Below are 12,022 nucleotides of genomic sequence, written 5' to 3' on the forward strand. Positions count from 1 at the left end.
GCAGACGGCGCCGGGAGGGGGCGGGCACGGCCGGCTGACTGACAGCTCCCGCGGCTGTCGCCTCGGAAGGACCCGGCTCGCAGGCCCGCGCAGTGGCCGCAGCGCGGAGCCCGGAGGCGCCCGCTCGCTCCCCGGTCCGACCGGTCGGCCGGCGCCCGCCGCGGTGAGAGAGGCTCCCGCCAGCGCCTGCGAGGGGGAAACGCGTCAGCTGTCCGGGCGGCGCGGGGCTCTCCGAGGGCCGGCGGGTGAGGGGCTTGGGAGGAGGAGGGGGCGGCCGGATGACGCGGGGTCGGGGGTCGGGAGCTTCTGCGGGGTCCGCGCGTGCCGGGGGGAGAGGGTGGGAGGGGAGCCGGGAGCCCGCGGGGGGGGGGCAGTGCAGAGCCTGGGGGAGGATGGACAAGGGGTCCCCACCCCCCCGGTGGCAGATGGTTGTCGCCAGGTGGCTTTGGGGTGGAGTCGGCCCCTGGGTCCTGGGGGAAGAGGAGCCCCCAGACTCCTGGGAGGGGGGGGTGCCCGGAACCAGGAGGGGAACGGCATTTGCCAAGTCGTGCTGTGTGTTCAGTCTTGAGTTGGCTGCGTCTCTGCTCCCGAGTGGCCGGCGGGGGAGGCACGGTGGTGGGGGGGGGGGGGAACAGGGTCTGGGGCTCTGGACGGGGTGGGGGGGGCGACAGCTGTGCGCGTGCCTTCGCGGCGCTCCGCCGTCCCCCGGTGCGGGTCAGTAGGCACAGAGGTTTGCAGAGGGCACGGCAGCCCAGGCGCAGCGCTGGGAGCTCCAACAGCTGGACTGGTTCGGGGTGGACTGAACCAGAAGCCCCGGGACCGGAAGGGACGGCAGGTGGTCTTCCTGGAGCCGGGTGCGTTTTTCCCGCGCGTCCGGGCGTTTGTGCTTCGCGAGGTTGCCCCCGGATTGCACTCGGGAGGAGGATTGGCGGTGGGCGCCAGCCAGCTCCTGGAACTCTGTGCGTCAGCGTGGGGCACGGGTGCCGAGCTGCAGACTGAGCAGGAGCTCGCCTCTGAGCCGGCACAGGTGAGTCAGGGCTGGAGGCACGCAGACCGCTGTCAGGGACCTGGCTGTCTCCCCCCCCCCCCCCCCCCCCCCCCCCCCAGGCCACTGTCACCTAACGCTAATGTTTCTGATTCGTTTGGTGAGAGGCACCCGCTCCCGGAACCTGAGCCAGGGGAGCCAAGATACAGAACCGCGCAATTAAGCAAAGAAAAAAACACAAGGAAGATTGTGATTGGTTGTGCATGAGCGCTTCTCCAGGTCTTTGACACGTTTCTGTGTGGAAGTTTATGTGCTCGCTTTGTTCAGAGTCGCTCCCTTCCACTATCACCTGTTTTTATTTCCGTTTTGTTCAGAAGTAGGACTGCCTACGCCTGTGGACAGGGGGCGAAAGGCTTCTGAGATCAATTCACAGGGAAAAAGTTTGCCTCCTGAGATTTTCTTTTTCCATAAAGGAACTGAAGATGGGCTAGGACTCACATGTAGCACTCTTAGTGATTAGCATATCGTCTCTAGCCTCTCGCGTGGTTCTGGGATACGTTCCCGTGGGTTTTTTTGTTGTTGTTTTGTTTTTTGCAGGGTTTGCCTTTTGTGTGGCCTGCGTCAGCCAACGTGCAGATAGTCTGAATTATTTGAGAATGTAACACCCAAGGGCAGTGACAAAAGCTACCACTCGGTGACGTGAATAAATCGCAAACCTTAAATAGTTTGCCACAGAATTCTAGAAAGTGGAGAAGAGTGATTCTCTCTATGACAATTAACTTTGGTTCTTCAGAGGTAAATTGATTTATGGGGACCCCAAGAGAGGACACCTTTTAGGACAAACCCTATGAAAGGTTTAGGATGGAATGGCTCATTATACGTGCTCCCCGCCCCCCCCCCCCCCCCCCCCGCTTCCTTCCTCAAAAAAGAAAATAATCAGGTTGAAAGAAACATCAAAAGCAACCTGGGAAGATCTAAAACAACAACAACAACAAAGTCATGAAAATTCAACCAGCAGCGGGGGGGGGGGGGGGGGGGGGGGGGGAACATGCAAAGGGAGGAGTAAAACCCTGTTGCTGATGATAACCCCTCACTTTGACGTGACAGAGAACTTTACAAAGGGCTCTGGCACAAAATCTCGCTTTGTTTTCGCAATAAACTTGGCAGGATAGGTGGTGTTTCGTGCCCGTGTCACAGATGAGGAAACTGAGACCAGGCGACTGCCCCAAGTCTCTTAGGTACAAGGGGGCAGAGTGAAATGTTAGACCCAGCCATCGGACGCCAGATGCAGCAGCCTGCCATCGGCCTGGGGAGCGGGGTGTGGTGGAGGGACGGATTTGGCACGTGGGCTGGCCGCGCGTCCTTCCCTGCCACCGCCCGTCTCAGCTTGGCTCCCGTGTCCCTCGCCACATCCCCACCCACGCCTGAGGGTCCGCACCTACTCAGATTTGCTTATCCGTCTTAGAGAACTCTAGTAGGAAGTATGATCTCAAGGGACCTCTTGCTCCATGGCTTGGTGTTTCCAAATAGTCTAGGTGTCTTCAGCCGGGTGGGGCAAGAGAGCAAGGCAATTCTAGGGAAACTTGCCCTTAGCATTTTCCTTGCCCGCCACCCGGGAGAGAAATGCGGTGGTTGTGAAACCCGAGGAGCTGACCCAGTAGTGTTGTTTATTTGACGCGGTATTTTATACGTGGCATCGTCCGGGTTATGGCGACTTTTTTTTTTTTTTTTTAATTGTTTTTTAAACAGGGCACAGCTGTTCTCCTTAGGAAAGAACAAGCTTTAATCCCGCTTTCTAGATCTGGGCAGCGAGATCCGGAAAAGGACTTTGGGGAGGGGGCGGGGGGTTATCTGAGATCTGTTTCAGCAGGCAGTGGCACAAAACAGAATGACAATTAAAAGGGCACAACAGTAGATGTACAGAGCTGAAGAAGAAAGGTGATAGAGGTCCAATCTACTCCATGCTGAGGATATCGTGTTCTTCTCTGGACATCACATTTAATAAAGGGCATAGAAAAAAAAATCAAGAATAGTCCTTGGAAATTGCTACCGTGGTGAATGAATTATGGCTGGGTAAGCCTGAGAACCTGGGAGCCATGATCCCAGAAGGTTTAGGGCTGTCATTTATTAAACTTGCTTTATAGGGGCCCAAGAACCAAAGGACACAAGCTCTCTGTCTAAAGTTAGAGAGACTTTAGTTTTAAGGCCTTTATTGTGCCAGAATTGAACCATACCCCTCCCCAGTGGCCTGCCAGTACTCTGGGGAGCGAATTCAAACTTCTCACTGTGGTCTACTTGGGGGGGGGGGTGCTATGTGAGTGCTAGTTGACCTTGCTTGTGTCTCCAGCTTCATCACTTACCACTCACAAAAGTCCCACCTTCTTCCTGTGCCTTGCACACATCCAGCTCACTCTGCCTCACTCTACCCACCCTGAAGTCCTTTTCCGGATCTCGCTGCCCAGATCTAGAAAGCGGGATTAAAGCTTGTTCTTTCCTAAGGAGAACAGCTGTGCCCTGTTTAAAAAACAATAAAATAAAATAAAAGTCGCCATAACCCGGACGATGCCACGTATAAAATACCGCGTCAAATAAACAAAACTACTGGTTCAGCTCCTCGGGTTTCACAACCACCGCATTTCTCTTCCGGGTGGCGGACGAGGAAAACTCTAACTGCCTCAGGGCCTTTGCACTCACTGTTCCTTCTGCCAGATTTCCCCATGGCTGGCTCCCTGTCATTCAAGTCAACTGCTCTAATGTCACATCCTTAGAACTTCCCTAACAATTAAAATAGTTTCTGCCTGGTCCCCAGCCCACCCACTTTATTACTTTATGGTGTTTTCTTTTTTTCATAACAGTATCACAGATGTCCTTCTTTGAGAATGCTTTTATTACGTGCTGCCCATTTACCCCTGTATCAACAGTGCCCCAAATCGTGCCTGGCGTATAGTAGGTGTTCAATTGATATTTGTTGAATGGATGATTTTTGTGACAGATCTTTTCAAAGATGGGAGGGATTGCTGCCTTGGTAGATACCAAGTTGGTTTTCTTGTGCTAGAGACAGACACGGGCCGACTAGCCAGCCATTGGGCAAGATAATTCAAGCATTAGATAGCTAGGAAAACCAGGTAACTTATGCTAGTGCCCTGGGGCTGCTGTAACAAAGCACCACAAGCTTGGTGGCTTAAGACAAAATATATTTATTCTCTCACAGTTTTAGAGACTAGGAGTCCAAAATCAAGGCGCTGACAAGGTTGCTTCCTTTTGGGGGGTTCAGAAGGAGGATCTGTTTGTGCCTCCCTGTCAGCCTCTTGTGGGTCCCAGCAATCATTGGTGTGTCTAGCCTTGGAGCGTTCTTCTCGCTGTGTGTGTGTGTGTGTGTGTGTGTGTGTGTGTGTGTGTGTGTGTGTGTTTCTGTTTCTTCTAAGGATACCATCAAATTGGTCGTGTTCCATTATGACTTTATCTTAATTTAATTACATCTGCAAAGACCCTATTTCCAAATAAGGTCAGGTTCACAGGTTCTGGGGGTTAGGACTTCAGCATATCTTTTTAGGGGACACAATTCAATGCATAACACCTTCTCACTTCAAGATCCAGTGACATTTTAAAGGGAGAAACTGGCAGGAGGCGCTGGGTTCTTTTTAGGGATAATGGCATGGACTTGGATATTTTTACATAAAGTATCATGGTCCTGGGGCACCTGGGTGGCTCAGTCAATTGAGCGTCTGACTTCAGCTCAGGTCATGATCCCACAGTTTGTGAGTTCGAGCCCCGTACCAGGCTCTGTGCTGACGGCTCGGAGCCTGGAGCTTGCTTTGGATTCTGTCTCCCTCTCTCTCTGCCCCTCCCCTGACTTCGGCTCAGGTCATGATCTCACAGTCTCTGGGTTCAAGCCCCACGTCAGGCGCTGTGCTGACAGCTCAGAGCCTGGAGCCTGCTTCGGATTCTGTGTCTCCCTCTCTGTCTGCTCCTCCCCGGCTCATGCTCGGTCTCTCTCTGTCTCTCAAAAATAAATACACATAAAAAAAATTTTTTTAAGTATTAAAAAAAAAGCATCATGGTCTTGCAAGCTAAGAGGTGATCTGCACGTGTCCCAGGTGAGGAGGCCGAGGGTCTGAGCAATTGTGTGACTTGCCCGAGGTCATGAGGACAAGGTGAATCTCCTGCATCTGATTGCAAGGCCCGTGGCCTCCCCAGCCCTCCCTTGCCTGCTGGGACAGGTCTTACTAGCAGTGCAAGCCCAGGGTAGGACAGGGGATGTCTGATGGCCCTGTAGAAGCCCTGGAGGGACCATTTCCTCCCTTGTCCTTGTCACGATGGCACAGAGAAACGTGGGGGGCAGCAGAGCCCTGTCACCCCAGCAATAGACCGCCCGTGGCCGGCTTGGATGCAAGCCGCAACATTAGGAGAACCTGCATTTCCCCTTGTCGGGCTTTTCCAGCGATCCAAAGTCTTTTCCATAAGGCTTCAAGAGTTCTGGTGTTGAGTGTCTTAGATTATGGCCTGAAAAAGTATTGCTGATGTCCTGAGCATGAGCCATCCAGGAATTCACAGAGAAACTTCTTTCATTTTGAGGGCCAGGGAGGGGGGGAGGGCGGTGCGTGAGAGCAGGGCAGGCTGCCAGCAAAATGTCTGAAATCATTTGCACCTTTGCCTTTCGAGACCTTTTCATTTCTGGCTCTGTCTCACCTTATTCGGGGAGATATTCTCTCCCTTATTTAATTGAATTAATTTTTGGTCTAGGTAATACATGCAGATGGGACAAAATTCAGACGATAAAAAAAGATGTCCAGTGCCAAGTGGCTCTTCCCTCTGCCTCCCCGACCCCCTCCCCAGGGGCACCCGTCACCACCAGTTTCCTCTGTCTCCTTCCGGATCTGATGTCCCCTGTAATGTCCCTGACTGCCACCCCCCCCTCCCCCCCACACACACACCCTGAGGGCTGTGCTTTCGTCCCCGCTTCCTATTACTTCTTCCTGTGTTTCCAGAACCCTTTTCGTGGGCACCTGACAGGCTGATTCGGTACCATGTGTCAGGAGCTGATGACGGCACCTCTGCCACGAGTTTTATATGTGGAAGGAAGGTGCTCAGAAGAAACGTGTCTGTGACGTGAAATGTGGGCTTCTGAGGCAAGCGGCACAGATGAGAAAACTGAGGCCTGCCGTCAGGCCGCCCGCAAGGGCCGAGTCGGCGTGCAGATCCCGGCAGCTTGTGTTTCTGTCCCAGCGTCCGGTCCGGGCCCCACGTTAGGTTCCTCTGTCTCCCTGGTTTCCTCTGGTCGGGGACGGTTGTCCCCTTCCCTCGTGTTATGTATGGCGTAGCCGTCCCGGGTAAAGCAGTGTCTTCCTAGCTCTGGACGGGAGCGTTCACGTGTGGCCTGCACGTGGGGGTTGGCCTTGTTCCACGGAGCAGGTGCGCTACGTCGGGAGCACCTGCTTTCCTCCTCGGCTTTTCTGGGCTCGTTCCAGAAATGGTCTCTGGCCTCTCGGCGCCCAAGACGAATGACCAAGACCCGTCCCACCATAGGAATAATCTACAGCACGTGCTGGAGGAAATGGCACATCTGGAGGGGAGAGAGAGGGCGGGGGGTGTTTTTCTCTTAATCACCGAGTCCACTTAGGAGAACACCATATTCCTCCGTGACGTCCTTTCGCAAAGCAGGTGCGTTCGGAGGCATTTTCCTAGCCTTTGCATCACAGCCAGGCATGACTCAGAGCAAATGACTCACCGGTGGCAAAAATGACCAACAAGCTGGGGAAGAGAGGAGAACCTAGCAACAGCGGAGCAGGCGGCAAACGGAAAATACCAGAGCAAATGAGCTCCGCGAGCTGCTGTTTGCTGACACCGTTGAGCGAGGGGACTTGGGGGCGAACCCGTGTGGCTGAGATACAAAAATAGGGCCTAGTTAAAAGGGGTGAAAGCCTCATGAGAACAGAAAACCCAATTTTGAGTTAATAGTAAGTATCAGGAATGAAGTACACGCGTTGAATGTGATCAAAACAACGACAAACCTGGAAAAACCAAACAAACCAATTTTAGTACCCTCCCTCCTCCGAGAGGGGGCAGATTAGCTGAACTTCACTAAGCAGCAGGATCGCCCCGAGAATCCCGATGCTCCATTTGGATAATACAAAAATACCTCATTTATCTGCTCTCGTGGAGGAAAGAGGTATTACATATAATCGAAATTTCCGCGGAAGTAGGAGTAACCAGACTTATCTCTCCTACGGGAGAAGAGTAGCATCTCTGATGTCACGTCCTCGCCTCTTCTCAGGAATCCTGCCAGCTGACCCCGGGTGGCCCGACGCCGAGGGGTCCCACGGGATCGGTGCCTCCCACCCCTTCTCCTCTTGCTCGAACGCAACTCTTGTCCCCACACAGCCACCAGGATGTAGCATCTTTGCAAAGCATAGATCAGATCGTGATGTTCCCCGGAGGTGAACCCTCCAGTGCTCTCCCAGTGCTCCTGGGATGAAATCCCAGCCCCTTAGCTTGGCCTCCAAGCCCCTGCCTCGTGCCTGGCTTGCAGCCGTGCCATAGCCTCGGCTCCTTCCCTCCCTCCCTCCCTGGGTCTCCCCCGCTGAGCCACACTGCCTCACTCCTGCTTTAATGGGCCAGGTTCACGGCCACTGCAGAGCCATTTCCTCGGGCTGGGATGCTGATGCTCCAGATGGTAGGATGACCCTCCCTGGCCCCTCAGGCCGCAAAGGAGCTGCCTACCTCCATCTGGTTTCCCTGGCCCAGCGCTGCCCAATAGAAATACAGGGTGAGCCGCGTGTATTATATTAAGTTGCTAGCAGCCGCACTAAACAAAGAAAACAGCCTCAGTTAATTTTTATAATCGATTCTGTTCAACCCACCCTATCCAAAATATCCCTTCCATACCTAATCAGTGTAAAAATTATTAGCGAGACATCTTAGATTCTCTTTTCACACCAAGTCTGAAATCTGGTGTGGTCAGCACAGCTCAGTGAGCCACAGTTTCATGGGCTTACTAGCCACGTGTAGCAAGCGGCTACTATGTTAGACGGTGCTATGCTCTATGTTATTCACAGCGCGTACGATGGGCTGTAATGATATCTTTAATCTCTTTGTTCTCTGCCTAGAACACAAGCTCCCTGAGGGCCAGGCTACTGTTTGTCTAGTTCATCTGAAACAATGCCTAGCCCACGGCACATGCGCAATAATATTTGTTGAATGATTGAGCAAGCCTGTGACAGGATGCGTGAGACCCTCACCTTACCGTTCAGAGCCAGTCATGTAACCAGTGCATTTGGAGCCAGTTTTTTTTTTTTTTAATGTTTATTCATTTTTTGAAAGAGAGACAGAGCACAAGCACGGGTGGGGTGGAGAGAGAGGGAGACACAGAACCCGAAGCAGGCTCCAGGCTCCGAGCTGTCGGCACAGAGCCCGACGCGGGGCTCGAACTCACAAACCATGAGATCGTGACCTGAGCTGAAGTCGGACGCTCAACCGACTGAGCCACCCTGGCGCCCCCCGGCGCCAGTTTTAATCAGAGGAACTTGATGCCCAAGGTTTCCTGTGACCAAAAATATTAATTGTTCGCACAGGGACTTATGTATTGTCTGTCCAAGGTCTCCTGTCATCACTTTTTATTGGATTTGTTTGGGGGAGGGGTGGGGTACCATGATAACCAAAGAGCAAAGCTTTTCACTAGGAGGGGTTTTCACCCGATTGAGATTCTTTGGCGATGTTTGGTGCTCGGAGTTGATATAGATCAGAGATTTCAACTGGGGAAACATCTAGAGACATTTTTGACCGGCACACCCGCGGGGTGCGTCTGGCATCCGGGGGTAGAGGCCAGAGATGCTGCAGACACCTTGCAGCACACGTACAGGACAGCCCCCGCGGCGAGGAGTGACCCGCCCGAGCGCCGATGGCCCTGCCGTCGAGAAGGCCTGCAGTAGGTCAGCGCGTCTGCGTCGCCTCTGATAACGTCAGGAAGGGTATGAGCCTCTGCAGACGCGACAGATTCTGTGCAGACCCCATCTTTTTGTTCCCTTCTCTCTCTCAGGTTCAACCTGCCCCTGCTTATTGGTTCTTTTCCTACAAGTGTAGACGCAACAAAACTGCCCTCGGCGAGAGCACTTGAGAGGAAAGAAAATCAGCTCCCCTTTGAAATCGGGAGCTAGCATTCTGCAGAGCAGACATCTGGAAAAGCCTGTGTCTCGAGAACCGTGGATCAATACGCTCGAAGCGCCCCCTGAAAGCTATTTGGATACGTTCTGAGCAAAGCCGCGGCAGAAACGGATTTCTTTTCAGTTACATGCGCGTAAACATGTGCCAGCTACGCTTTGAAAAAATGCTCATTTAGACTCCAAAGCAGGATTGGAGCACAGAATTATATGCATTTTAATTCTCGTGATACATTAAGTCCCCTCCCCCCAAACAAGAGAATTCAGCTCCCTTATTATTGGGGGTAGAAAAGTGATGAACTATATACATTTCAATTTTCAGGTTTTGGGGAATACGTTGATTCTTGAACAACAGGTTCAACGGGTTTGAACTGAACTGGTTACATATATGCAGATATATATCTATGTGTGTGTATATATATATATATTTTTTAAACAAATACAGTACAGTACCATAACTGTATTTTCTTCTTTATGATTTTTTAAATAGTGTTTTCTTTTATCTAGCTAACTTTATTGTAAGAACAGTATATATGATCCACTGGGGCGTCTGGGTAGCTCAGTTGGCTAAGCGTCCGACTTCAACTCAGGGCACGATCCCGCGGTCTGTGAGTTCGAGCCCCGTGTCGGGCTCTGTGCCGACAGCTCGGAGCCTGGAGCCTGCTTTGGAATCTGTGTCTCCCTCTCTCTCTTCCCCTCCCATGCTCATGCTCTGTCTCTCTCTGTCTCTCAGTAATAAATAAACGTTAAAAAAGTTAAAAAAAGGAGTACGTATGATCCACATAACATATAAAACACATGTTAGTAGACTGTTTATGCCATCGGTAAGGCTTCTGGTCAACAATAGGTTATGAGTCGTTAAGTTTTGGGGGAGTCAGAAGTTATACGCAGATTTGCAACCGCGTGAGGGGTCGGCCCTTGTCCCCACCTCCCGCGCCATGTGGTTTAAGAGTCAACTACCCGTACCTGCAAATACAAGCCGAAGTTGTACCAGAGTCGGCGATGTTTGTTACCCTACCCGCGTCTCCAGCGAGATCTGAATTCGTCTAATTAGCTGTGTGTGTGAGGGGCATCGCCTGCTGCTTGGTGCTGTGTTCTCTGCTGGGGGTACGTTCCCTTGTCTGACCAGCAGGCTTCTATTAGATCTTTACGTGTTTTGCCTGAGCTTCCCTCCCTGTCCCTTTCTTGTCTGTCTGCCATCCCCCCACCAGCTCCCGGAAATCTAAAGTTTCATCCGACCCTCTCACATCGTGGAATTAAAAAAAAAATTTTTTAATGTTTATTTATTTTTGAGAGAGACAGAGACAGAATGCGAGTGGGTTGGGGCAGAGAGAGAGGGAGACCCAGAATCCGAAGCAGGCTCCAGGCTCCGAGCTGTCAGCACGGAGCCCAACACGGGGCTCGAACCCATGAACCGCGAGATCACGACCTGAGCCAAAGTTGGCCGCTCGACCGACTGAGCCGCCCAGGCGCCCCTCACATTATGGAATTTTATTTGAGCAAAACAAGGTCTAGAATTATTTAGGGCATAACTCTTTTGTTTAATTTTTTTTTTAACGTTTATTTATTTTGGGGACAGAGAGAGACAGAGCATGAACGGGGGAGGGGCAGAGAGAGAGGGAGACACAGAATCAGAAACAGGCTCCAGGCTCTGAGCCATCAGCCCAGAGCCCGACGCGGGGCTCGAACTCACCAACCGCGAGATCGTGACCTGAGCCGAAGTCGGACACCCAACCGACTGAGCCACCCAGGCGCCCCTGTTCCCGCTGCTTTCTAAGCGTCTCCTTTAGTATTGGGATTTTTCAGTCATTCGCTTTCTTTCCTGTAGGCACGGAAAACCTAGCATTTGTGGGTGAACAGGGCTGAACCTTCCTTGTTTGCTGATCTCTCCTGAAATAGGAATTAGGCAACCCCTTTAAATGCTGTGGAATAAATATCTAACTCCGACGTCGCCTGCCTCATCTTCTCCCGTAGAGATGGGTAAGAGAGGGTTGATCCACACCGGTGTCCTGCAGATGTCTGGAGGGTCCTCATCTGTACCCCACATTGGCCCACTTCCCTGCTTGCATTACAGCAAGGCTGTGGAGTCTGGCTCTGCTTGGGTTTATCTAGCCTCTTTCATTTTGGCTCTGTGGCTTTAGACAGCTGTTTCACCGTCCTAAGCCTTGAAGTTTCTAAAATCAAAAAAACAGGAATACTAACAGACCTAGCCCACGTGTTACGGGAGCGTTAGGTCAGGTTATTGCAGAGAGCATTAGCTCAGCGCCCAGTGGGTAGGGAACACACGATGAATGTTAGTTGTAATTGTCATGTAATTATCAAAAAGCATTACATAATGGTAATACTTAGCATTATACAGCCCAAACCAGCTTGGCTTTCTCACACGATCACATTAACTAAAACAGCAACAGGAAGCGTGGCTTTGACCTTCTAGAGAGCACGCACGGGACACGGAACCACAGTGGCATTCGGGTGTGGCAGGATGCCCACATGTGCACTGGAGAGGGAAGAGTGGTAACTTTTGAGGTGTCTGAAAATGCCATCCTTTTTTTCTTTTTTTAATAAAAAACGTTTTTAGAGTGTGCACGAGCTGGGAAGAGGGGCAGAGGGAGAGAGAGAGAGAGAGAGAGAGAGAGAGAGAGAGAGAGAGAGAATCTCAAGCAGGCTCCACACTCAGCACAGAGCCTGATGCAGGGCTTGATCCCACGACCCCAGGATCATGACCTGAGCTGAAATCAAGAGTCAGATGCTCAACAGACTGAACCCCCCCGGGTGCCCCTGAAAATACCATCCTTTTATTCAAATACGAACTTTGTGAGAGGAAGAAATTTTCGAAAAATGTGATTCGGTATAGCTTCTCTAATGGGTGGTATAAAAAACT

At 51.9% G+C, this 12,022-nt stretch overlaps 1 protein-coding gene across 4 annotated transcripts in view; it reads left to right on the top strand.

Moving 5' to 3' along the window:
* KIAA0513 (KIAA0513 ortholog) overlaps positions 1-12,022 on the top strand; it is a 58,067-nt gene continuing 46,045 nt past the window's right edge. Inside the window, exon 1 of one of the 4 annotated variants that reach the window (XM_043599805.1) lies at positions 1-163. The gene's annotated coding sequence lies outside the window, so the exon portion shown is untranslated. Of the gene's footprint in view, positions 246-12,022 lie in introns of all 4 variants that reach the window. The other 3 variants (XM_043599801.1, XM_043599804.1, XM_043599802.1) reach the window with 3 other exon arrangements.

This window comes from Prionailurus bengalensis, chromosome E2 (assembly GCF_016509475.1).
Source record: "Prionailurus bengalensis isolate Pbe53 chromosome E2, Fcat_Pben_1.1_paternal_pri, whole genome shotgun sequence".
Taxonomy (NCBI): domain Eukaryota; kingdom Metazoa; phylum Chordata; class Mammalia; order Carnivora; family Felidae; genus Prionailurus; species Prionailurus bengalensis.